The following is a 25,657-nucleotide window of genomic DNA, read 5'->3' as shown; positions in this document are numbered from 1 at the left end:
TGCCCACAGGTACAGTTTGTGCTTATATGAACGAAAACATTTTTTTGAAAATTCGGGGTGGTTAATTTCCCTGGAATTTTTTTGATTAATTTTCGGATTTTCCCGGTCATCACGTAATTTTAAAATTCGTAAGTCATAAACCAAGCATCGTAGAACGAATGTGATGAAGTTAAATGATAAAGAAATTATCTCAGCAATCCCTTACCAATATAATCGGAAAATGTTTCTAATGAAAATTTTTACGGTTGAGGAAAATTACAAAGAAAATCAGGAAAAAACAATGTCAGGGTAATTAATTATTTTTCTTCGGTGAAAATTTCAGTGGGGTGTCTTTTACCGGTTATGAATTATGACCAAAGAACTAACGAGCCGGAAAATTTTGGATCAACTTCTCTGATTTTTACGAAATCCAATTACTTGAAAATCCATAACTCATGAACCAAGTATCGTAGAAAAATACTGTAATGATAATAATGATAAGGCAATTATTTCGCAATCCATAGAAAATATAAACTGAAAAAGGTTTTCTATGAATTTTTTTTACAATGGATGAAAATCTCAACAGGGAAAACAAAGTAATGGATCATGATTTTTTTCAATATCTTTTTCTTTCATGAAAATCTCTAATCTCGGAGCTCTAGGATCAGTTTCATGGATGGACCACTTTTACGGATGTTCCGCAGCGCCCGGACGACGGTCCCATGGCCTTACAGGCCCATGTTTAAGTTACGACCCCAAATTCTTTCTTATATCACAATTCCTAATGTTTTCAAAAAAACCACGGAGCTCTAGGATTATTTTCGTGGATTGATCACGTTTGTTCCAGATCTTCCGGAGGACCACTTCGTTGTCTCCAAGATCCATATATAGAAACCATGACTCTGTATTGTATTTGTAACTATGAACATTTAACCTCGGATAAGCCGCTAGTATTCGACTCAACTTCTACTAGAAATTGAATTAAGTGAATTTTGTTACAAGCAATCAACAATGAATTATCGGCTCCGTAAAGCTAACGCGTTTGAACCATCAAAATAAACGAAGCAGATAAAAACCCACGAAAAAGGATTTATACTATAAATGAATCGTACACATCGTCATTGTTTTTGATTTCCGTTTATTCAAAGCGAGATGGCCACGATCGCGCGTGATTTATTGTTTGGAGAGTTTTTGCTTAATTTGAAGCGTGGAACGAATTCTGGAAAGCATGTTCCGCAAAGTTCATTTCTAGATTAAATGAAGGAAAGGCTGGTTCCATTTTGATTCGTTGTGTTTTAGTCCACTCGATTAGACTTGTGGAACGAATCTTCAAATTAATTACACTAGTTTACAAATAAAAGTAAAACATATCTTAAGTGTTTAACCTACGATTTTTATGTAAAATCGTGCGCTGAATCCAAAAGTGTAGTCAAAAATATCACAGTAGGATAGTTTTTGAGATAGAGCTGAAAATAGAATTTCACTTTAAAAAAATACTTTTTTTCTAAAATACAAATAATTTTGGCTGTAATGAATCTGTGTCGTTAAATAAATGGTGAGAAAATTGCCTTTTGATCTTTCGTTAAATCCGATCAGCTGAATACTTTTGGTCTGTGAAATAAGTGGTATTGTTGATAATTAATAATATGTTGAATTTTTTTCAAATTTTTCTCATTTGAAACATATCTGAAATTATTTTTTTCATGGAAACATAAAAAAAAAATAAAAAAAAAATAACATAGTATTAATCATCAACAATACCACTAATCTAATTGACAAACGGTATTCAGTTGATCGCATTTTTTTTAAATCTGGGTGTTTTTCTCAAGAGTAACTTTTTAAAGCGGTGTATCTAAAAATGGATTTATTTTTATAAAAAAAAATCATTATTGGAAAATGACTTAACTGATCAAAATGACATCTGAGAAGAAGTTGTAGGTAATTGAATTTTCTTTGAGAAAAAATACATTGAAAGCAAAACAAAAAATCATAAAACAATGATTTTCTCGGAGAGCATCGATTTCCGTAATATTTTGTGTGATGAAAGCTGAAATTATATCCTAAAAGTTCGTGAAAAGTGTTAGCCGGTAGTTTGCTCAATTTAATTTTTATTTATATTAATTTGTATTGAATTTTACAACATACTTGTTCCTTGATTTGTTTTCCGTCGATCTTGTTTTCCGTGCTGAGCACCAATGCTACCGACGCTAGGGAGACAGCTCTCACACCTGGACCCTACCTATCGACCCATCAACTCATGAACCGTTAACCAACGGCTTACTTTCCGTCCGAAGGAAGGCGTGATCAGAGATTTTATGCCTCAGAATATCCCGACGGCGCCAACTGGGATTGAACGCGGGCCCTTTGGGGTGAGAGGCAATCAGTTTACCAGTTTACCAGTGGCACCGCTTTTTAGAACACACGAAAATGGCACATTTTTTAGTAACATAAAGCCACAAATGGGTTCTATGCATAAGCATGAGCATGAGCATGATTGACCGCCCGGGGATACAACCATAGAGGTAACTCTAAGACTAGAAGGTCCCGAAATAACGTGCTCAACTTTTTGGCTCGGCTCTGGTACTATCTTCGGTCCCAAGCTAATCGATTCACCCCTCGAAACATAGGAAAAACCAATAACCCCTCATTTTATCTGTCAAACTTTCATAGCGAATCAAAACAAACATTGCGTAGTACTAGAATTTCGACTAGAATGGGGTACGTTAATCGTTTGCTTGGGACCAATAGGCTAGTCAAGTAGTGAGTCAATTTAAAGGGTGTCCACGATGAAATTGCCACACACAAAATTGATTCGCAAAATTCGAGTTTTCATCCGATTGCCATCAAATTTTCAGGGATTGAGAAATAACTATTAAACTTCATTTTACCATTTTACTCGTATTTTATTTACAGTCCATACGCAAATGCCCGCACCTTGGCCTTAACCCCGGCCATAAGATTCTGCACAACCTGTGAATCAACCGTTTTTTGCATGTAAACCCATACTTTCTTCAGTTCCTCGACTGTCTTCACTACCTTAGGTCGTTTAAGAAGGTGCTGCTTCATAATCGCCCAGTACTTCTCGATGGGGCGGAGCTCCGGAGTGTTGGGAGGGTTGAACATTTTCGGCATGAAATTGACCTTATTGTCCGCATACCACTTCAGCACGTCCTTGGAGTAGTGGCATGAGGCCAAATCCGGCCAGAAGATTGTTGGGACGTTGTGGGCCTTCAGGAGAGGAAGCAACCGCTTCTGGAGGCACTCTTTTATGTACACCTGTCCGTTCATCGTGTCCTGGGTCACGAAAGGTGCACTCCGCTTCCCGCACGTGCAGATGGCTTGCCAAACCAGGAATTTCTTCGCAAATTTGGACATCTTCTGAGTGCGGACATGCTCCGGAACGCTGAACTTATCCTTGGCCGTGAAAAACAGGTTGCCGGGGATCTGTTTGAAGTCGGCCTTCACATATGTTTCGTCGTCCATGATGCAGCATTCAACTTTCGTCAGCATGTTGAGGTACAACTTCCTGGCACGGGTTTTGGCGGACTTGTTCTGCTTCTCGTCGCGATTAGGGGCCTTTTGTACCTTGAACGTTCGAAGCCCAGCCTTAGTTTTGGCCTTCTGGACAAAACTTCGGCAAGGTGCAGCTTCTTAGCCACATCCCTAACGGAGGCGTTCGGATTTCGGTTGAAGGCCCCAACTACGCAGTTGTGATTTTTGGTGTTGTACGGAATACTTTTTCCTTCACTTCTGGGCTTCCGATCGGTGGTCAACCGTTCCTCGAACCGCTTAATCACTCGCGACACCGTGGAATTCGCGATTCCCTACGTTTTAGCGATGGAACGATGCGAGAGATCCTTGTTCTCGTGATGAATGCGCAAGATTTTATCACGCATGAGCTGTTCTTTCGACTCCATTTCCGCGAGTTTTGATCACAGGACTTTAAAACTTGCAGGATGTAAATAATGCACTATGAACTAAATCCACCCAAATTTTCATTAAATTCTACCCAACGGTTAAAAAGTTAGAGCAATTTCATAGTGTGGTAATTTCATCGTGGACACCCTTTAAAATCGTTAGTTTCGTATTGATTGTTGATACAACTCTGTTATTGGGAGATCAACTGTACTGACCACCACAGCTGTACTGTACTGTACAGAGAACCAATAGACGTTGCTTGGGACTAGCAATCATCCTCCATGCGTAAAAACTGTCCGTAAAACTGGTGTAAAAAAGCCGAGAAAACTTCTGCCCTTCTACGAGAAATCACTGGGATGTTGAGTAAAAGGGTTAAGATTACAGCATGATTGGTTTTGGTAAGCGATATGCTCAATTGATGTCATCCTAATGATACAATAGCGCAAAGGAGCTTGGGTTATAACCCACGGTCTTCTGCTCAGTAAGCAAAATCGGTCGCTACTAGGCCACCAAGCTCCTTATATCACAAAACAATTACGATCAAGTTTCCGTTAAACTTGTTGCTACTAGGTTTTGATTTCGGCAGTGACCTCGCTGACGACAACAACAACTGCTCTTGAGAAGGATTTTGTGGGTCACAGAAATGTTTGGATTTGGAAAACAGTCGAGGTGAGTGCCTCTTGGAATTTCTCTCATCTTATAATATATATACATATGCAACAAAGAAAATGAACCTACTTTTTCAAATGCCATTAGACAGGAAGTTTAAGACTTGACATTTTGCAACACTGCAATTTCTGAGAAGATTCGAAATTGGCGTGTGTCAGATGAAATCTCACTTTCTGATCATAAACACATTATGTTTGAATGGGGTGGAGGTGATTTACCACCTTCTGCATTTAGAGATCCTAGGAAAACAAACTGGGATCAATATGCACAGTGTTTAGATTCAGATATATTTGCAAATGATTCTATCCAACAATTTGAATCATTTTCTGAAATGGAAAAAGAAAGAGTTATAAATTCCTACATCAGTAGCTGCCCAGACAACCAGAATGCACGTATATTCAAAGTTGTTTCTGTGATATTCAAACATATTTACACACAATCAAATCGTATATAATGCAAACAAAGGGCTTATACCTGCAAAAGTGGAGGCCATATACGTGCACATTTTAATTTCTTATTGAACGAGTTGATTTGACATCATATACGATTTAATCTGTCATAACAAATTCAATTTGAAAAGTCTTACGATGTAATCCGATTTAATTTGTGGTACAGTACGATGGAAAAATGATTCATCGCATATAAGTCGGAAATTTGCATTCTATACGATTTAACTTAAACACAATGCGAGGTATATCATACTTATATGCGATGTTGACTTAAACTGTGGATATTTACGATACTGTCTGTACATCGTTATACGACTTCTGGTTGTCTGGGTGTCCTATCCAATGGTCGTCTTCTAACAGGGATGTGCCGTGGTGGAATTTGAAATTGGAACGCCTTTGGAAAGTTTCACCTAAGATGTTCTATAAGGCGAAAATCACTTCTGATTGGACTCAATATAAGAAAACCTTATCTGAATATAATAATGAAATACGGAAATCCAAGAGGCGATCTTGGATTCAAATGTGTGAAAATATAAACAGTACTCCTATAGTCGCGAGATTACAGAAAACTCTTGTGAAAGACCATACGATTGAACTTGTTAATCTTAAATGTCATGATCGAGGTTTTACCAAATCTCCCTCTCAAACATTAAAGTTAATGATGGAAACACATTTTCCATTTTCGGTATTGTATGTGGAATCAGATAATTCTGATTCTGTTGGTGAAATGTGTTCTGTAGAGACCTCGCTAGTGTCTCAGAGAACAGAAAACACCATACTAGATATGGCTGATGAAATTTTCACAATTGCCAGAGTGGAGAATGCTGTGAGATCTTTTCAGCCTATTAAATCAGCGGGTGTGGATGGCATATTCCCGGCACTACTTCAAAACGGCGAAGCAATGCTGATTCCGTCTCTAACTAAGATTTATAAGGCGGATTTAAGATTAAACTACATTCCATCAAAATGTAGATTGGTAAGAGTTATATTCATACCGAAAAACGGGAGGCGTGATAAAACGCAGCCAAAAGCATTTGGGCCCATTAGTCTCTCATCAATTTTACTGAAGACTATGGAATAGGTGTTGAATGACTTCATCATTTCAACTTACTTGTTAACGCATCCAATATATAATTTTCAGTTAAAGAAATCGCACTTTGTTCTTTCTTGGATATTGAAGGAGCTTTTGACAACGCATCCTATTCTTCTATGGTTGACGCCATGAAGAAAAGGAACTTCGACACGCACATCGTCAACTGGATTCATACTATGCTTGCAAAAAGAAAAGTCACTTCTGGGCTGGGAAGCTCATCTATAACAGTAAAGGCAACGAAAGGCTGTCCTCAAGGAGGAGTCCTCTCACCACTAATGTGGTCTTTAGTTGTAGATGATCTTCTAAGAAGCCTAGAGGCGAAAGGTTTCGAAGTTGTGGGATTTGCGGATGATATAGTCATCGTAGTTAGAGGAATTAATATAATTTATCTTTATTAGGGAGGCTTTCAGCCTGGGGCTGTTTCGCCTCTGTTAGAGGAAAGTTTGACGCTATCATTTCAGAAAGAATGCAACAAGCTCTAAAGTTTACCCAATCTTAGTGAATTAACACAAGGTCAAATACCTAGGAGTTATATTGGATGCCAAGTTGATTTGGAATGCTCAGATTGATTCTGTGATCAACAAAGCAACCAGTGCCCTGTGGGAATGCTACAAAACTATTGGAAGAAAGTGGAGTTTGAAACCAGAAATGACAATGTCGATTTACACGTCAATAATCCGTCCGAAAGTAGCGTATGCTTCGTTAGTGTGGTGGCCAAAAACGAAAGAGGCTACCGCACAGAGGAAGCTGGCAAAACTAAAACGTCTAGCGCAAAACTACAACGTATGTGAAATGGTGCGTTCGGATTGGGAAGTCGGTGGTCCTAGCGTTCGTCAAGACTCAATCATATTTTTCACAGATGGCTCAAAAATTGGAACACAAATAGGTGCAGGAATCTTTGGCCCTGGGACAAATATTTCAGTAGCCAAGGGACATGGTCCAACAGTGTTTCAAGCGAAAATCGTGGCCATACTAGAATGTGTAAGTGTTTGCCTAAGGAGAAAATAAAGATGTGATTTTTCTGACAGTCAAGCAGCACTATAATCGCTTCGTGCTTACAAATGTACATCAAAGATTGTCTGGGAATGTATTCTCTTGTTGCGACAGCTGTGCAAACAGAACTCAGTAAACTTATATTGGGTTTATGGACACTGTGGCATTGAAGGGAATGAAAGGGCAGACGATCTCGCAAAATTAGGTTCCAATTCACCGTTTATTGGCTCAGAACCATACTGTGGAATATCAAACTGTACGGTAAAAATGGAACTCAAACGCTGGGATGAACAAAGGGTGATGGCCAACTGGATGGCCGTCACGAAGTGCAACCAGTCGAAAAGATTCATAACTCCAAATGTAACACATACCAAAAAGCTCTTGGAGCTCAATAAACGGGCTCTTAGTATATACACTGGCCTAGTAACTGGGCTCTGTACGAGTAGATATCATTTGAAGAACATTGGTCGGGTTCAGAGCGATATCTGCCGTTTCTGTGAGATTAACAACGTGAAACCTCGGAACATCTGCTCTGCAGTTGCGGTGCATTACACAGGCGTAGATCTAAATTTCTTTGTAGTGTTATCTTACAACCTAGTGGGATTTGGTCTGCTAATCCTGGAAAGGTAGTTGGTTTCATAAACCATATCATACCTGACTGGGAAAGGACGTGTCCAGGCAATTAGCTGTCCACTCATTAAATGGTGGTCAGCTTGCATGATACGAACAGTAAACAGGGGTACCACAAAAGTTTAAATAATGGACGCAATGGTTCAACTCCCCCCAACAAAAAAAAAAGCCACAAAAGGCTCTGACCCTGTGAACTTATGAGAAGATCCGAGTCTCTCTAATGCATCAGCGCTTTCATTTCCGTCAATCCCGCAATGACCAGGAACCCAATATAAGTTGACTTGATTATGACAAGACAATTTTTGAAGTGATATGTCTATCCCTGGGCCAGTTACTCCTGTTCCCACTTGATTGTTCAATCTTGAACCATCTGTATAAAAAACAATCAATCCTGGACGAAGAATCAGACCATCAAATTGCCATGAATTACACCCAGGGTCAAAACTTGAAAAAGTCGATTGAAATTGTATCTTTTCTCCAGCCAGTCTCCGTTGTTCCTTACTAGATAGTTGATACCAACAGTTTTTAGAATCCTAAGATGTCCTCTAAGATCTCTTTCAAAAAGTTTCACTGATCTTTTAATCCTTAGAGTACACTTTTCAACTTCTAGTTGTACAATTTGATGCAATGGTAACATATAAAGCAAAGCATCCAATGCCTTTTGATGGTGTACTTCTCATTGCACCTGTTAATTGAGATCACTTCATCTACAATGTTTCCATACATGTACAACAATTTCAATATGTTAATTTTTTTTATCTGAGTGTATACCACCATTAAGCAAAAATTTTCACTACTCATTTAAAGCACTAAGTCACTACTCACTAAGTCTGTCACTTCGTTTGTGCTATTAGATTGTGTTATACGCGAGGAACACCCGTGCAGTCCAACTGCTCTCACCCAGGTATGAAATCTCTCTCTCTTTTATCTCTTTCTCCTATCAAAGATAAGAGACACGCTCCCGTATTCGAGAGCAGCACAAGTATGTTTTGCATCACTCTGAGTTTCCCTGTACAAAACTGCCTTAAATTTATATACAAAATCTCCTCAACTTGTACGAAGTTCTCTGAATTTATTCCATATTTTTACCATCTCTCTTCTTTTATTCTATGAAGACCTCTGAATTTCTGGAAAGACTCCCATCATCTACAAATATTCTTGAACATATGCAAAGTTCCTTGAAATTTAACAAAGTTCCCAAAACTTCCACGAAGTTCATTGACCTTTTTGAAGAAAGATCTTTGACAAACTGCAACGAAACTGAAGCAAGAATCGCTGAAGTTCTTAGAAGTTTGCTGAATTATTTTTAGATCTTGTACAAAATTGAATTTTTTGGCAGCTCCTCAAAATGCTGCGAAATTCGCAAAACTTCTACGGTGTTTTCTGCACTTCTCCTTTCTCGTTGTATGAAATTTCTTGAACTTGTACGTTATTCCCTAAACTATTCCAGGCTCATGAGGCTTAAAAAAAATCCCCGAAAAATAATGAGATTCCCTGAAATGCAATTATGTAGATGTTAAAATGGTTCCAAAACTAAAATAGAGTTCCCACTTTTACTTCCCAAGTTTCTACGAATTCTCTTGAAGCTCTATGGAGTTTCCAGAATTTCTACTAAGTTTTGTAAATTTTTACGAAGTTCCATGAGGTTAAAGAAAAATCCTGAACTCTTGGTCAATTTGTAGAGCTTGAAGACTTCTTAAGACCTGTACTCGAAAAAAAAAAATGCACCAGACAAAAGTGTTCGCCAAAAATGTATTTTAAGTCGGATTTTCTTGAAACTTTCAGGGAATGAACTAATACATATGGATTATGTTTCGGCATAATTGCTTTATTCAATTTCCTTTCAATCGCTGAAAGCCCGCACCTTTCCCTTAAGACCCCTCATTAAATTTTGTGCAATGGTGGAGCCGACCTTTTGGTCACTTTCATCCATTCTTTTTTCAACTCCAGCTCGTTCTTAAGCACCTTGGACGATTTTCGAACTTTGGCCTTCATTATGGCCCAAAATCTTTCCACCGGACGAATCTCTGGTGAATTTGGGGGATTGGCGGTTTTTGGTACAAAACCAACGTTATTGTCTCTGTACCAATCCAACGTCGATCGCGCGTAATGGCATGATGCCAGGTCCGGCCAAAATAATGTCTCGCCTCAGTGGGACCACAGGAAGGGCAACAGACGCTTCTGGAGGCACTCGGTGCGGTAAATTTCGCTGTTGGTGGTACCCATTGTGATGTACGGTTTACTCAGTTTACCGCATTGGCATATGGCCTGCCAGAGCAAGTATTTTTTGGTGAATTTGTCCACTTTCTTCTTCCTTATGTCTTCCGGAACATCAAACCGTGATTTGGCAACGTAGAACTCCAGCCCCGGTATCTGCTTTGCGTCTGCCTTGATGTAGGTTTCGTCATCCATAACCACACACATCGGTTTCGTTAACCACTCTCGATACAGCTTCCTTGCGCGGGATTTGGCCGCCGTGTTTTGTTGATCACGCCGGTTCGGTGCCTTCCGGACCTTGAATACACGAAGCCCAGCTCGTTTCATGGTTTGCTGAACGAAGCAGGCGGAACACGTTGCCTTCAGAGCCGCGTCGCGAATCGAAACGTTCGGATTACGCTTGAAATAATCCAACACCTTCCGGGCCTTCACAGGGTCAGCTGTCTTCGATTTTCTTCCACTTCCAGCCCGCCGCTCGGGACTCCTTAAACGATTTTACCACCCGAGACACAGTTGTATGGGTGATTCCCAGTAGTCTTCCGATCCATCTCATGGTCGCAGTCGGATTTTGCAAAATTCTCCGGCGATTTTCTTCTTGTTGCGATGACATCTCAATAACCACTGAACCGATTGTTATGAAATTTTGCACATGTAAACAATTTACTCCAAACCAGTTATACCCCAATTTTTACCCACGGATAAAAAAGTTACACACGGATAAAAATGGTGCATTTTTTTCGAGTACAAGCCTTATTATGCTATCGATTAAATATCGATATCATATAAATTCTCAAAACTGTTTCTTTTAGTCTGTATCATTAAAAAAAAAGTAGACATACATAAAAATCAATGAAATAAAAATAAACTTCGCAGCTGCTTGACAAAAAAACCAGTGTATAAAAAAACGCAAAATTCCGAGGGGGGAGGGTCTAGATAATTCTGCAGGGGGCCTGTCCCCCTTGGCAACTTAATTAGCTAAGTCAATGATGGTTTGCTATTTGGCATGGAAATACTCAAGTAAAGCTTTTATAATTGTATACCTCGATTCGGTGATGAAAAGTAAAAATTTAAACTTTGTATGAGATATTGTACCATTTAAAGATTTCATTCCCATACTTCACCGTGCAACATTTTGAAAACTGCATCATTACGATGATTTTCAAGACGGCTGCGAGAGACAGGATCGCTTACACTATAATTAATAAAACCAACGAAAAGATTTTAATTTTCGTAAAGTTTGCAAGAACGATTTGTTCTGCGATCTTCGTACAAAACATCCGTCCTTTGAATTATCTTGTTGCAGCCAAACTTAGTGCTGCGTAGTGCTCGCTTTAACCACAAGAAAGGAATTATCACATCAATCTCCTCAACGTAACAGCACTTTGCCTTTCTCTTGACGCCCTCGCCCCCGCCCTCGCAACCCGCCCTTGCCACCACCTTCGCTCTCGCTCGTCTATTTCCCACGCTATAAGCAACGTGCTAAGCTTTGACCAACAAAAGGCCAGCAAAACTTCGGCAAGTTAAGCTTAACGAACAACACGAAAAGCAAAACATCCGTTTTTTCCTCCCCGGTTGACAAAGTCAGGCAAAATGTCAGGGTGAAGCTTTGATAGGATTTTTTCCCCTGGCTTCTGTTGCAAGGTTCCTGGTGGTTGATTTGTTTTCCCCTGAGGGCGAACAAAAAAAAAAACGCGAATAGGCTCTTGACCGAACGGTAGACGTGTTGAGGGGGAAACCGAAAAAATAAAGGCACGCGATCTGATCGTTTTGTGTTTGGAATTTTTTTTTCAGTGCTTGATTCGTGTGCGTTTGTTTGTTTGCCGGCGTTTGTGACGAATAATATGACGTAGATTTGCGGTGGAAATGGTAGAGGTCAATTTTTCTTGTTACGTTACTGCGGGATTCTATTTTTTTAGAGTTGCGGGTTGGATTTAAATATTCATTAGGGGTTGTACGTCTGGGATTATCAGAATTTCTGGAAACCCTCAGTAATCACAAAAAAAAAGAGGTTTCCTGTATACATAACATAATATCAATCATTCTGTTAAGCTTACTTTATCACTTATAATCTACAATTTGCTTACTGATAGAGGTCTTTGCAGCTAACTGTTGCCTGATGGTATCAGTTACATACAGGATAAACAAGTTCGTGAGGGTTTTAGGAGCCATGGCGGGAGGTTGGGATGTTCTTGAAGACGTACTGCGTTTGCACAAGCATTTTTATACACGAGCAAAGTTTATCGCACGCAGTTTGCTTGAGGAAATGATTAATTATATGGTATGATAATTTCTTACTGTAATATGAACGGTTTGATTTTGTTGATAATTTGTTTCAAATTAAAAAAAAGTAATCCGGTATGAAATTGAGGCTTTAGATCTGCTAAGATTATTATTATTGGTCAATCTAAATTCAGATTGTGCTTAAAAAATCCTCCAACGGGTAAACAATCAGAGAGATTATGCAACTGTGACAGACTTAAAATTGTTCCTTCTGTTTTCGACCTTACTTGTTTGCCTTCCGCCTACACGATGCACTAAATGTGCTGCAGTCTTTCCGAGAAGCGAAATTATAAATAGGCTTACAAGCATAGATAAAGCTACAGCCTGAACGAATAGTTGATAAATCATTCCTTCAACTCTTCCTCGATTCGCTTGTTGGAAATACCAACCTTTTTTTGTCGTTGCGAAAATGTTGAGAGGAATTTCATCTTACGTAACCGTTCGTTTTAGCAGATATATCTTCCCATCGGCACTTTGTCTTCTGACCTGATTTTGTCGTTTTTCCACTGCATTTCCACTTAAGAAAATTTATGTTCCTGTTGTTTGTCAGTTACTGAGACAATTTAGATTCATTTTTTTTGCATTTATTTTTCAGATTGTTTTTCCTAACAACGGAACTCAAACAATGCCTAAACTAACCACGGCAAATGCAAACTTCACGGATTAAATATTCATGATTAACTGTGCGAGCCCAAGCACGAAACGAATAACAGAAAGAGAGAGTGAGAGCTAAAACACGAAACCTGAGGACCACGGTCACCTTCTTTTGGATGTGGTTTTTGCTTGAAAAAAAAAAAACAAAGGAAAGAAATCCCCTGTTACTGTCGACCTCCTCCGTCAGGAGAGGTGGTAAAGGCTCCACGTTTCCTCTCCGGAGTTGGCCATTTCTGCTGCTCTGTGAGGGGCCGGCATACGTCAGGATATCGTTTTGTTTTCTCTGGTGATGTCGTTTTAAATAATTTATTACAATCGTTGTTTTTCGGTCGGTATTTTGATGACTTCACATTTTCTTTTGATGAATTGAAAACTATAAGATTCTCCATGTAAGGTATTTATTTTTGGTATCCGAAATAGTTGCACGAAGTTTTGAAATGGAAAATCGGAACCAAATTTGATTTTAAACATTTTCAGTACGTTTTCGAGTTGTGCTTCGCAAAAAAAAAGAAAAGTATATATACGTTGGTTTTGGGATGTCCTTTTGGTCTGCAAATAGGGTAAATGTTGGCTTCGGCACCCATTGACTGTTTTCGGCAACCAAAATTTAAACGTTAATTTCATTATGTTTTCCCATCAACGCACTTCCCTGAATGTGGCCAAACGATTGTTTAGCCTTTCAGCTTCAATCTGATTACATTTGAACGATCGAGCAGTCCAGTAATGCTACATTTTTCTTCAAATAAAGCATACGCACTACAAAATGAGGTTGATTTCGAGTTGCCGATAATAGAACAGCTGGTTAACACGCAGTTCTAATGGGAAGGTTGCCGAAGAAAAAGAGACTGCCGACAATAGTCACACTCACCTGAGAAGTTTGGAGCGTTGTAAAAACGCTTTCAAAACGTTTTGAAAAATTCTGTCGATTGGAATGGATAGAGAAGCAAGCAGCAGATGAATGTAAACAAACAGACACAGCATATATGTGCGTGACGCTGAGAAAATGCTAGTAGAAGTGCAGACGCTGCTTAGATTGACGAGAACCCGTAAATTCCCCTATATCAAATCAATACCAAATATCAATAAACAAAACACTTTAGAACTAGTTCTCCCTATGGTATATGTTCAATTAGAGTGCCCGTTTAAATTTTGGTTTTTTTTTTCAAAATTTTAACTTGCTCTCTGCTTGAATTGTAGATTAGGCTATTATAAACAATAGCTTCATATATGAAACCTCTCTAAAACAATTAGTAGAGGTTGTACGCTTCGATTTTCTGAAAAATATATTGATCTACCGAGCAGGTGAATAGGACCTTTGTTACCCAGGACAATCTCGTTTACAAATTAGGCCCTTATTTTTGTTTTTGTTTGCCTCACAGGCAGCTAATCCAAACACATAACGACAAAACTCTTGCTACTACTTCCCCGATAAGCTGTCTCTGTAATATAGCTCGAACGGAGTTGTAGAAGGATAATGATATATTGCTTGCCTGCTTTGTTGCAATTTACACGGTTGAGGACGTAGCTTGATCGGAATCGAGAAAAGACATAATGAAAAATTGACACACGTGTATCATCTTCGGCGATACTTCGTAATGCAGCTTGCCAAACATTTTGTCGTTTCCTTCTACCGACCCGAGCGAGCTATATCTCGATTACTTTTTCGAAGGGACGTATCTGCTTTTGTAAACAATGCATTTGATCGTTAATCTGGCGTTACTGGTAGCTCGACCACGCATGCTTACACTACCATCAGATAGGGGAAATTTCTCCCTACCTGATAGTGGTGTTAATATGCGCTAGCGAGCTACCAGTTTTCCCAAATCGACGATCAAATGCATTGTTTACAAAAGCAGATACGTCCCTTCGAAAAAGTAATCGAGATATAGCAAAGGCCGTTTTCCATGAAAAAAGGGAAGGAGATTTGCAAGGGGTAATCAACTCTGAACACCTCAATCTGTGCCGAATGTTTTAGCGGTGCCGAAGTCTGCCAATCAAGTATCCCATGAGTTTGGCAACACTGAAGTTTTACTGACTTTTGTGATTGTGCGAGAAAAAGAAGCGTGATGAATTGATGTATTCAATCACTGCTGCAGTATGGATATTCTATCCGAATAAGAAAACTGGGCAAAGTAAACCAAATCTGTTTCAAGATTCGGACCGTTCATCACCAACAAAACACGGATTGTAGCAGAAGCCGGTTCCGAAGCCCAACTCTGGCGGATTCTCATAAATCCGAAAACGCTCATCAACTACGAGTACATCATGACATACTTCGAGATTCTGGTGGATTACGGCAAGCTGGACGCGGTTCTTTGTCCGTGGCGTTGATTATGAAGCAGTATGACAACGATAGCAACTGCGAGGCGGCGGTGAAACTGTTCAAACGGGCGGCTATTTGAAGATTAGTGGGGATTTTGCAAAAAAAAAAAAAATTGTTCGATTTACTTCAGGTGAACAACTGAAGGTGTCGAATGTGGTTCTGTTGTATGCCAAGGGAAAAGTTTGATGGGCATAAGGATCGGGTTTAGGTTGTCAAAATGTGCTTAATGTGCACGGAACTTTGAGATGATGGTGGAAACGTACATCAGACTGAAGGCTGAAGCTAGGCGGATTGGACTTGCCATCAACGTATCAAAGACAAAATACATGAAAGGAAGAGGTTCTAGGGAAGACAATGTTAGCCTCTCACCCCGAGTTCAGATTGACGGTGACGAAATCGAGGTGGTCGATGAGTTCGTGTATTTGGGCTTACTGGTGACCGCCGAAAATGATACCAGCAGAGAAATTCAAAGACGCATTATGGCAGGGAATCGTGCCTACTTTGGACTCCGGAGGACGCTCCGGTCAAATAAAATTCGCCACCGCACGAAGTTGACTGTCTACAAGACGCTGATTAGACCGGTGGTCCTTTACGGCCACGAGACCTGGACTATGCTCGTGGAGGACCAATGCGCCCTTGGTGTTTTCGAACGGAAGGTGTTGCGTACCATCTACGGTGGAGTGCAGATGGATGACGGAACGTTCAGGAGACGAATTGCACCAGCTGCTGGGAGAACCATCCATCGTCCACATTGCAAAAATTGGGCGACTACGGTGGGCTAGGCACGTCGTAAGAATGCCGCACGACGACCCAGTGAAAATGGTTCTAGAAAGTGACCCTACAGGCACTAGAAGAAGAGGCGTGCAGTGGGAAAGGTGGATCGACCAAGTAGAAGGTAACCTGCGGACCCTTCGCAGACTACGAGGCTGGTGAACTGTGGCCATGGATCGAGTAGAGTGGAGACGACTTCTTCGAACAGCAGAGAACAACAAGGCCTTAGGCTGATTGGTAAGGTAAGTATCTGGCCACCCTGTGGCATTGACCCATGTGAACTGTTATTACCGATATTGGGTGACCCTGAGAGTGACCTAGTTATTGCTGTTGCTGGTGATGATCTTGGCGCAGGTATGTATTTATCACTCAAACTTTGACAACTCTTGCAGGGAATAGGACGAATATGTATATGTTTGTCTTCTAATCCGGAAACCCCGATCCTCTAGTCCGATGGTGTGTCAATTTCATCCTGAAGTGAAGTTCGACGACTGTCAGTAAAGTGCGAAACCTTAGCAACTATTGGAACAACGATAGAAAAAACAGTGATGCCGTTGCATTTTATATTTTGTATCATACTAGTCAAAATGTGCCGTGATGTGTTTCGGCACAGTGTGCAGAGTTGATTACCCCTTGCATTCTTGCTTCCTTATTTGGTTTGCTTTGCTTATTTGGTCATTTTGTGATATTTTAGAATCCTTGCTCACAGGACAATCTCGTTTTTGATATTATCTTGAAAAATTTAGACCCTAGGATTTATTTTTATTTGTCTCGGTTTCAGTTCCTTCCGGGGTTCCTAAAATTATGGTGGTAGATCTTACATCCCGTAACTTACCATGAAAAGGTGATCTACCCACGTTACGGGGTCCAGATTTGTGGCATCACTTGAGAAGCCTGGAGTAGGCACTGCATTAACTCCCGTGACCTCTTCATCTGGCCACACCCGCTTTTCCCACAACCTCAGTACAAACGGCGATTTCCGCAAGACCTTCTCCTTATGCCGCATTCATCAGTCAGTTGAGCATTTCCTGTGTCACCGCTCCCAATACCAGGGAGTAAGAGAGCTTTACGGAATTCCAAGCAGTGTAAAAGACGCGCTCAGCAATTACTCAAGCCTAACTGCTGCTCTACTAGTTTTTTTTAAAGAAGCAGAACTCTTCCACCTAGATCACTACTACTTCGGTGCTCGCTTCCCGCAGCGGACCCCTCACTGAAGCCTGCTATTGGTTACACCCTCCTCGTCATCATGGACCAACCACCCGCACCATCACCCGGATGACTGACCACCAACTGATCATCGATACAACCAAGACTAATGCGCACCAAAACCCGGACTGCTGACCCCAACAGACTTACGGAACAACCAGGACCCACAACACTTGGATTTAAACACCTCTGTATTAAGGGGACCCCCTTCTGGGGTGTCATCCTCCTTCCCGGAGATCCCCCTCTGGGAACATCTATTTGAATTTTTTTTTATTTTTTGAAAACCACTCGAGGGGCCTTTTCTCGGGAACCCAGAGACTAACCAGCCAATGTCTAAAAGTCTCTTTATTAAGTTAATTAACCTAATCTCCAATTCGGAATAGTTGTTGGGAATATTAACACACATTTAAAGAGCAGTGAGGAACAGGGTGTTGTAACCCGCCATCCTAACTGGACTAGACCCACCCTAATGCTCATTTATCAGAATGTGTGTTACTCTCTCATAGGGTTGACATCCCGAGCCGACTGCCCCAAACGGTGAAGAAACTGGATTCCATACATTTATATTTAAAAAAGAACACTGTACTTGAATATTGAAGATCTGTAGCAATTCCACTAGAATTTTTATGCAAGCCCAAGCATAATTCTACGACTTTCAACTAATGAAAACAATACTTAACACCATCTTTCTGTAATGGTGTGATTAAATCAGAATTACACATTCCCCCGTTCACGGATCTTGCACCATTGCCCAGCGAGAAATCTCGTTATCTGCTCACTTAAGCTGCTGATGGTGTAAGCTTGCCGTTTTGCCCGGAACTTAAATAATACCCATCGCTAGCATTTTCCATTTTCTCGCCTCTTTGACTGCTCAAACTGCCGTAGTCGCCATCGTCGTTGCAACCATCAAGTGTTGAACGAAAAAAAAAAATGCAATCTTAGAACTAACGGTGCCGCAGCAGTAGCAGCAGCAGCAGCTTCTCAACTAGATACTTCTTATTCTCGAGTTAGGCGTTGCCAGACGTTCTTATTCCGAGATTTTTCACTTGTCGTTTTGCCTTTGGGGCTTTGGCTCTGCTCAAGAAGGAAAGTAAAATAGGAAAGAATTCCTGGCACTGCACTTTGCTGTTTGGGTTGGCTGTTGGGACGTGTGCTCTCCCCGATGGCCATCATCAGCCGAGTAATTTGATTGGTCTCTTTCTCGCCTCTCTGTGTTTGTATACGACTTAAACGACCAAAAGAGACCCGTTTAATGCGGGAGGGAAATAATGAAAACTTTTCACCTCATTTTCCCGGGTCGTACGGTGGAATTGGAGCGAGTCGCACGGTTTGTAAGAATGTTGAAAGTATTTTTGTTTAAGTGAAATTAAGTCGGTTTTATCGTGTAATTATTTTTTGGGCCTCCATACTAAGTGAGAGCTGTTCTAAAGAATTCCAGAATAATTAACATCGAAATTAGGTTGCAGAAATTGCAAAATTACCTTTGTGCTTCGATATTTCAAACAACTTTATTACGAAAGAGATTCCACATCAAAGATGTGGAACGTAACTGAATTTGTCCTTCTGGCAAAGATATGTAAATTCGAATGTTTGTCTCACAGCATGGCATGGCAAGGAGGGACAGGTGAAACAACAAAGTGATAGCAAACTATGCGAGAAACTTTTCAGCCCTAATGAAATTCTTCGGGGATACTTTTGAAGGTATGGCCGGATCTTGGGGGTAAATGCTTTTCTTCTTCCTGTTTGAAGAGAAGGATTTCTGGTGGCAACAGGAGTGCTGTCGAACTAGGGGGAGCGTGTCAGCAAGTAGGAGGTTGTTTGAAGTGTTTTTTACCGTTTTTCGAAAGGATTTTAATTAAGATCTAAGCAGAGTACGGTATCATTTGCTGCAAGGTTTAATATTACATGTTATGAATAAGTGGAATGCAATTTTCCACTAGCAAATGATATTTGTGAACAAGCAGAATGACTTTTAGTCAAGGGGTAGGTCAGTCCACACACCAATATTGGCTAATCTTTTTTATCAGTGTGCCGCAGGTGTGCCGATTGTGCCGGTCATAGAGCAAGCGTGATTGTTTGTAAAATATCCATCCTGGCAACCCGGTATGACACCTTGAATGTTTTGGTGTGAAATCGCAAGGATAAATCGGATTGAGGATGACGCGGGAAGTAGCGGGTGTGCGAAATTTTGGTGTTTTGTGTCAACCTGCACGTAATGTTGTGAACAACTTCAATAACAGTTGTCCAGCAGTGCTCCCATTTTATTTAAAATAATACAATGCCTACGAGATTGTGCCGAAGGTGTGCCGATGGATGTGTCCAAGCTGTGCCGAATTTAATTTCGGCATAATGTGCTGAGTGACTTACCCCTTGCTTTTAGTACACAGTACACACATTCAGTTAAAATGCTTAAAAAACTGTAACCTTCTGTCGCTCAAATCCACACTCCTGACTCGAGAAAATTATTTCAGAAGCTTATGGACAGAGATGCGTAAAAAATCGTCGAAATTCCGTGGAACCATTGGCAGCATTGGAAATCTCCACCGAAGTGGTTGTGTGAATTTCCCCTGCCAAAAAGCGAGAAAACTCCGTCGACATCATGTGGAACCTCTACTGTTAGCGTCACAAATAACCCCCTGAAACCGTGTTCAATCTCGTTCGCCTAAAACGCAAGAAAATGCCATCGAAATATTGCATTTTTTATGCACACTGTATGTGATTGTAATTTATTTAGTCAAACGTAATCTTTGGAGATGAACCCTTCATCAAGACAAGGAAACATTTTCTAGAACCTGTGTTGGCATTGCAGTCCCATTAACTTCACAACAATTGTAGTAACTTTGAAGAAGTTCTGAGGAATGGAAGGAAATGCTGAGAGTTTCAGTAAAGCTTCATAAACAAACTGCGCGATCCTCAGATCGGTTCTTTAAAAATCCGAAAATTTTCAGGAACTATTATGAAGTTCCTAGAATTTAGAGCACATCACAGGTGTTAAGCGAACTTGAGAAATATAGAAACCTTGAGGGATATTATGCAATTTTTTTTAAGAAGTTCTAAGCACCTCCGAAAAGCTAGATTGGAAAGCTTTGGGAAATTTCAGATCTTAAGAGCAGTTCCCATGACTTTAGTTCAGACATTTTGGAGCAGTTTAAATATCTATAATCGTGAATTTAGAAAAATTGAGAACCCTTGAGATGTTCCGAGAATTTCAGGGAAGTACAGAGACCATCAAAGAATTTATGAAAACCTCAGAAATATTTCAGGAATTTCACAGAAGTCCAAAGAATTTCAGGGAGATATATCTGCAATAGAATTGAGAATTTTAGAAACCTTAATGAAGTTCCGGAAACTTCAGCAATGCTCCGATAGAATTTCTGGGGCGTGATAAAAATTATATGAATATCCGGAAAACGTGAGGATATTTTAAGATGTTATATCATGGACATTAAAAGAACTTTTAAAAATGCGAAAACTCAGCTAAGTTGATAAGAGAATATCAACGAAGTTCCATCAATTACAAAAAATGCGAGAACTTTTAGCAAGCAGCGATAAATATCTTCAAGAAATTCCAGAGAACTTTGAATTTAGATAGTTTCATGATATTCAGCGAAGTTCCGAGCACTTCGAGGACGATCAGGTAGCTCCAGAGTAATCCCATTAACTTAAGCAAATTTGCAGCGACTTACAAGGAATTCCGTAGAATTATGGGGTATATCAAGAATTCTATGATCGATCCAAAAACTTCAGAGAATTTTGAATATATATGTTTAAGAAAATTTGCCCGATTATTAAGCAAATTAAGAGAGCTTCAGGTAAGCGTAGATAAGTTCAGGGAAAATAAGTGAGCGTTTATAATGGTTAGAATAGTTAAGGAAAATTGTCGAAACTTCAAGGCCAATCAATTAATTTCAGTAAAGTTGAGGATTTTTAAAATATACTGATGAATTCAGGGCTGTCTACAGAACTTTTAAGAAATTCAATAAGCGGTTAGGTAGTTTTGATAACAACAGGAAAGTCTAGACTATTGGAGAAGTTTTAAATTAGTGTTGATAATTTAATGGAAGTTTCATGAACTTCAGAAAAATCATGAGAACTATATTAATTATTTCGCTCTAATTCCATGACAATTGTGGGAGCACAAAAATTCCAGAAATTTAGAAAAAATTTGGAAAACTTCACAGAAGGACATTGAATTTTTTCGAACACTAGCCAAATACGGTAGTATTTGAAAAAAAGTTTGGTAAACTCCGAAAATTCTGAGCAATTTTTGGGGGAGGTCAGTTCCATTAATTTCAAAAAAATAGTGGGTAATTCAAAGCAGTTCCCAGATTTTCAGATAACTTCAGAGACTTTAAAAAGCTTCATGAAAACTGTAAAAACTTTAGAGCAGTTTTGAGAATTTCAGAAAAGAACAGAGTACCTCAGAGCAGTTCCGTAAACATGAGAGAAAACACGTAAAGTTTAAAGAAGTTTAGACAACTTTTTTCCTTGATTTGTTATCCGTCGATCTTGTTTTTCGTCCTGAGCAGTGAGCACCAACGCTACCGACGCCAGGGAGGCAGCTCCCACACCTGGACCCTACCTATCGACCCATAAATTCATGAACCGGGAACCAACGGCTTTACTTCGTGATCAGAGATGTTATGCCTCAGAACATCCCGGTGGCGCCGGCTGGGATTGAACCCAGGCCTGCTGAGGTGAGAAGTAATCACGCTTACCACCGGAGCCGCTATCTTTTTAGAGAACTTCAGCGAATTCTTAAACCTTTAGAAGAGATTAATGAAATTAAGGAAACTTTAGGAAGTCCTATTAAGTTCAGGGAAGTTTAAGAATTTGATAAGTAGTATTGTGAGCATCAGGCTCTCAAACTACAAAAGAACTTCAAGGCAGTTTCATTAACTTCAGGAAAAAATTGGGAAGTTCTGAAGATCTCAGAACAGTCCATTCCATATTCAATGGAAATTTCGATGAAACTATCCTCAGAATTCAATGTTATTTTAGTTTTCCTCGGAACTACCTTGAAATTCTCCACAATAAGACACACTTTTTAAAGATTATCAGAATATTCATTGGATTCATTTCAGATTTCCCTTTGAATCTCACTCCTTGGAATTCTACTCACATTAAAAGTCTTCTAAGAATTCATTGGCATTTCTCCTCGCAAATTCCTTAGATTTCTTCTCATAATTTGTTTGGCAAACTCTCCTGAATTTATTTTTCGAATTCCTTGGAAGATGTCCTGGAGTTATTCTCAGATTTAATTATAATCCTCCTTTTAGTATTTTCGAAAAAAAAATACAAGGACTTATGCTCCGAATATGTTTTCTCCCACAAACATTATGCAATTATCCTCAGAATGCCTTTGAAATTTTCCTTTGAAGTTCTTAGGAGTTGTGCTCCTCAGAAATACCTATAGGTTTTCAATAAAATTTACTTTTAATTCAATTCAGGGTCACTAATTAGTCACTATTTTTACAACTATAAGTATAACATGCACAGATAAAAATTCTGAATTTTAATAGTGATGTAAACATTCATTCACGTAAACTTGTATTTCATTTCACGCAACCGAGCAACTTGTAAACAATTTTGTTTACAACACTGGGCTTTTGTATACAGTATTTGCTACATTGCATGAAATGTCTCAGAACTTTACATGATATATATTGTAAATTTATATGATATGTAACGTTCCATTTATGTGCAGCATACTGAACAGAAATTTTCACTACTTATTCGAACTGTGTGGTCACTAAAATACCATGACAGCAGTGATCGCTACCAGCCCTGTAAACTCAAGAAAACTCTGTCGAAACTCTCTGTTGGCAGCATCTAAGTTCCTACCGATAAAACACCGGGAAAACTCCGCTGCATTTTACTGGAGCTTTGATTTGCAGCATCTTAAAGCTCATCCAAAATCGGGTGGAACCGCGTCTGCGGAGAACGTGAGAAAATTCCGTCGAAACTTCCTGGAACTTCCGTAGGCAGCATCCAAACCCTTCACTGGTATAGTGCAGAACCTTCTTCACCGACAATCCGTGGAAACTCCGTGGAAGCTCTGTGGAAACTCCCTGGGATTCCCGTTGGCAGCATCTGAATTCTCAACTCCACCGAAATCGTCCGGATCGACGATTTTCCTTTTCCTGCTTTGTTCTTTACCTTCACCTCGATGCATGTAAATATGTATGTATATGTGTCAACGAAAATGGGCATGCTTTGTTTTGAAGTTCAAATCCCACTAAATGCGTGATGCAAAAGATGGAAATTAAATGCCCTTTTTTTTCAAATTACAGTCAACATTCGCTCGTTGGGCTGAACATCCCAATCTGTGCCGAGTACTTTATCTGTGCCGAAAGCTAGGTCAAGCGTTGTGCTGAACGTGCCGAAGTGTGGCAATCATGCTATCAGTCTCAGTAACCCATGAGTTTGGCAACCCTGCACTTATGACTTTTGAGATTTTGTGTTTACATTTTCAAGTTAAGGACGGAAAAAGTCGTGAAACTTAATCCCAAGATAATATTCAACGAGCTGGTTGCCGGTCATCCGCTTCAAGGAAGTGGCACTCGAAGATTAGCCATTCCACGAGAAGGAGAAGGGTGACTGATTGCAGAAGCTGCGCATCCAGGAGAAGACAGTTCTCTACCGTGCGTCATTCTGGCAGTCGTTTTCTGAAGCCAAGTATCCCACCGACAAGTGGAAGATGAATCTTGTCTTCAAATGATACTCGGGCAATGCTACAATCTGAAAAATAGGAATGACTCGACCTAAAACGCCCACAAGCTGAAAATTGGTTTAGGGATGCACTGATTGTTTATTATCATCACAATCCTTTAGCAACTATCCAAATTGTTCATACATGAGCCCCTTGAAAATGAATCAGCACTGTCAGAAATGACGTTTGACTCAAGGTTGCAAAGACTCATTTAAGCTAAAATAATGTTTTTCGGAATAATAAAACCAAAAGATGGTATGATGGCATGTTTTACTTGTAACTTACAAGAAGAGGTTACAAAGTATGCGTTGGAAACATAAAACATGTAAATTTTGCTTTCTATGAGTCACAATCAGCGATTTGCTGATCGCTGAGTGAGTGAGTGAGTGAGTGAGTGAGTTTGTGAAAAATCGCTGATTGTGACTCTCATGAAGTGAAATAAACAGGTTTAATATGTCAAACACATTCTTTGCAACCTCTTCTTGTATCCTACCAATTCAAAATTTGATCATGGCATCTAATTATTTCATAATTTATAAAAACATTGTTTAAGCTGAAATGAGTTTTTGCAACCTTGGTTTGACTTCGATTAAGGTTGGATACAGCTCACCTAACGGGAGCCCAACTAAAACGTGGCCCACTTAAACGTAGCGTGACGAGCGAAATTTGACTGTTTACGCATATTTGAAGTTGTTGTTATTTTGTGAATATTTTTCTGACATAATTCAAAATTGAAGTATGGCAAATTATTGCTTCAGCGAAATGACCTTCGGTGAAACGACCTTCGGCGTAATGACACAACATGTTTGCGACCCTAACAAATCTCTAGAACATAGAAGATGGAGATTGAATCCGTAATCTTTTGCTCAGTATGCAAAAGTGGTTACCACAATGCGCTTATTAAAAATACATGGCCTGCTTCAACAACGACGACAATGAATGTCACGTGAAATTAAACATCAACTAGAAAGCAGTTTAGGACGGAGACGCTTGTTCTCTTTAACGGCTCCAACCGAGCAGGAACGAATATCTCGATACCTTAAATTGGTATGGATGAGCCTGACATAAGAGGTAAAATACCAAAAAATAATGCCAAAAAAATGTTCCCACAATACCATTCCAATACCAAATTATGATAATGAAATACCAAAACAATACCACATAGTTGTTTTTTTTTTTGGTATCCAAATATCAATTTTTGTTATTTATAATGTATTTTGCATGCAAATTTTTGGTATTATTCTTTGGTATTATGTCATGCTGATCAATACCAAATTTTGGTATCAGGTCAGATTTAGGTATTCATTTGTTATTTTCTACTGCTCGGGCATGGAATTGGTTTTGCGTAAGGTCTGTATCCACAATAATCCAGACACATAAAAACTGAAGTAAAACACTAATTTCGCATTATATTTCAACTATAGTTGTTTATTTCAGATTCAAGGGATTTGATTTAAAAATTCACGAAGTCAAAACATAGTTTAGTTATTCGGCATTTGCATAAAATTTTCGAACTTTGCGCTCAACTCCATCCATTAGGGTTTGTACAGACTCCTCAGATACCGTGGTGGCCGTCTTTGTCCAAATTTGTTAGAAGTGTTTGATATCTTTGATTCCTTGTTTTTTTTTCCAGACAGCTTCCACTTCATCAGAGCTCAATATCTCTCTATTGGACGTAGCTCTGCAAAATTTGGTAGATTTACGATTACAATATTCGCATGAGAACCAACCGGTGGAAACTAACGATTTTAAATTGGCTCACT

At 39.5% G+C, this 25,657-nt stretch overlaps 1 protein-coding gene across 2 annotated transcripts in view; it reads left to right on the top strand.

The window, feature by feature from the left end:
- Positions 1 to 25,657, top strand: part of LOC135708482 (sodium channel protein 60E-like) — a 389,801-nt gene that overhangs the window by 45,370 nt on the left and 318,774 nt on the right. The gene's annotated exons all lie outside the window — the stretch shown is intronic.

The sequence above is a fragment of the Ochlerotatus camptorhynchus genome, unplaced genomic scaffold, assembly GCF_037179485.1.
Source record: "Ochlerotatus camptorhynchus isolate MF236.1 unplaced genomic scaffold, CSIRO-AGI_Acam_v1.1 ptg000330l, whole genome shotgun sequence".
NCBI classification, from domain to species: Eukaryota; Metazoa; Arthropoda; class Insecta; order Diptera; family Culicidae; genus Ochlerotatus; species Ochlerotatus camptorhynchus.
Note: the sequence above shows the minus strand (reverse complement) of the source record. Positions and strands in the feature narration are given on the sequence as shown.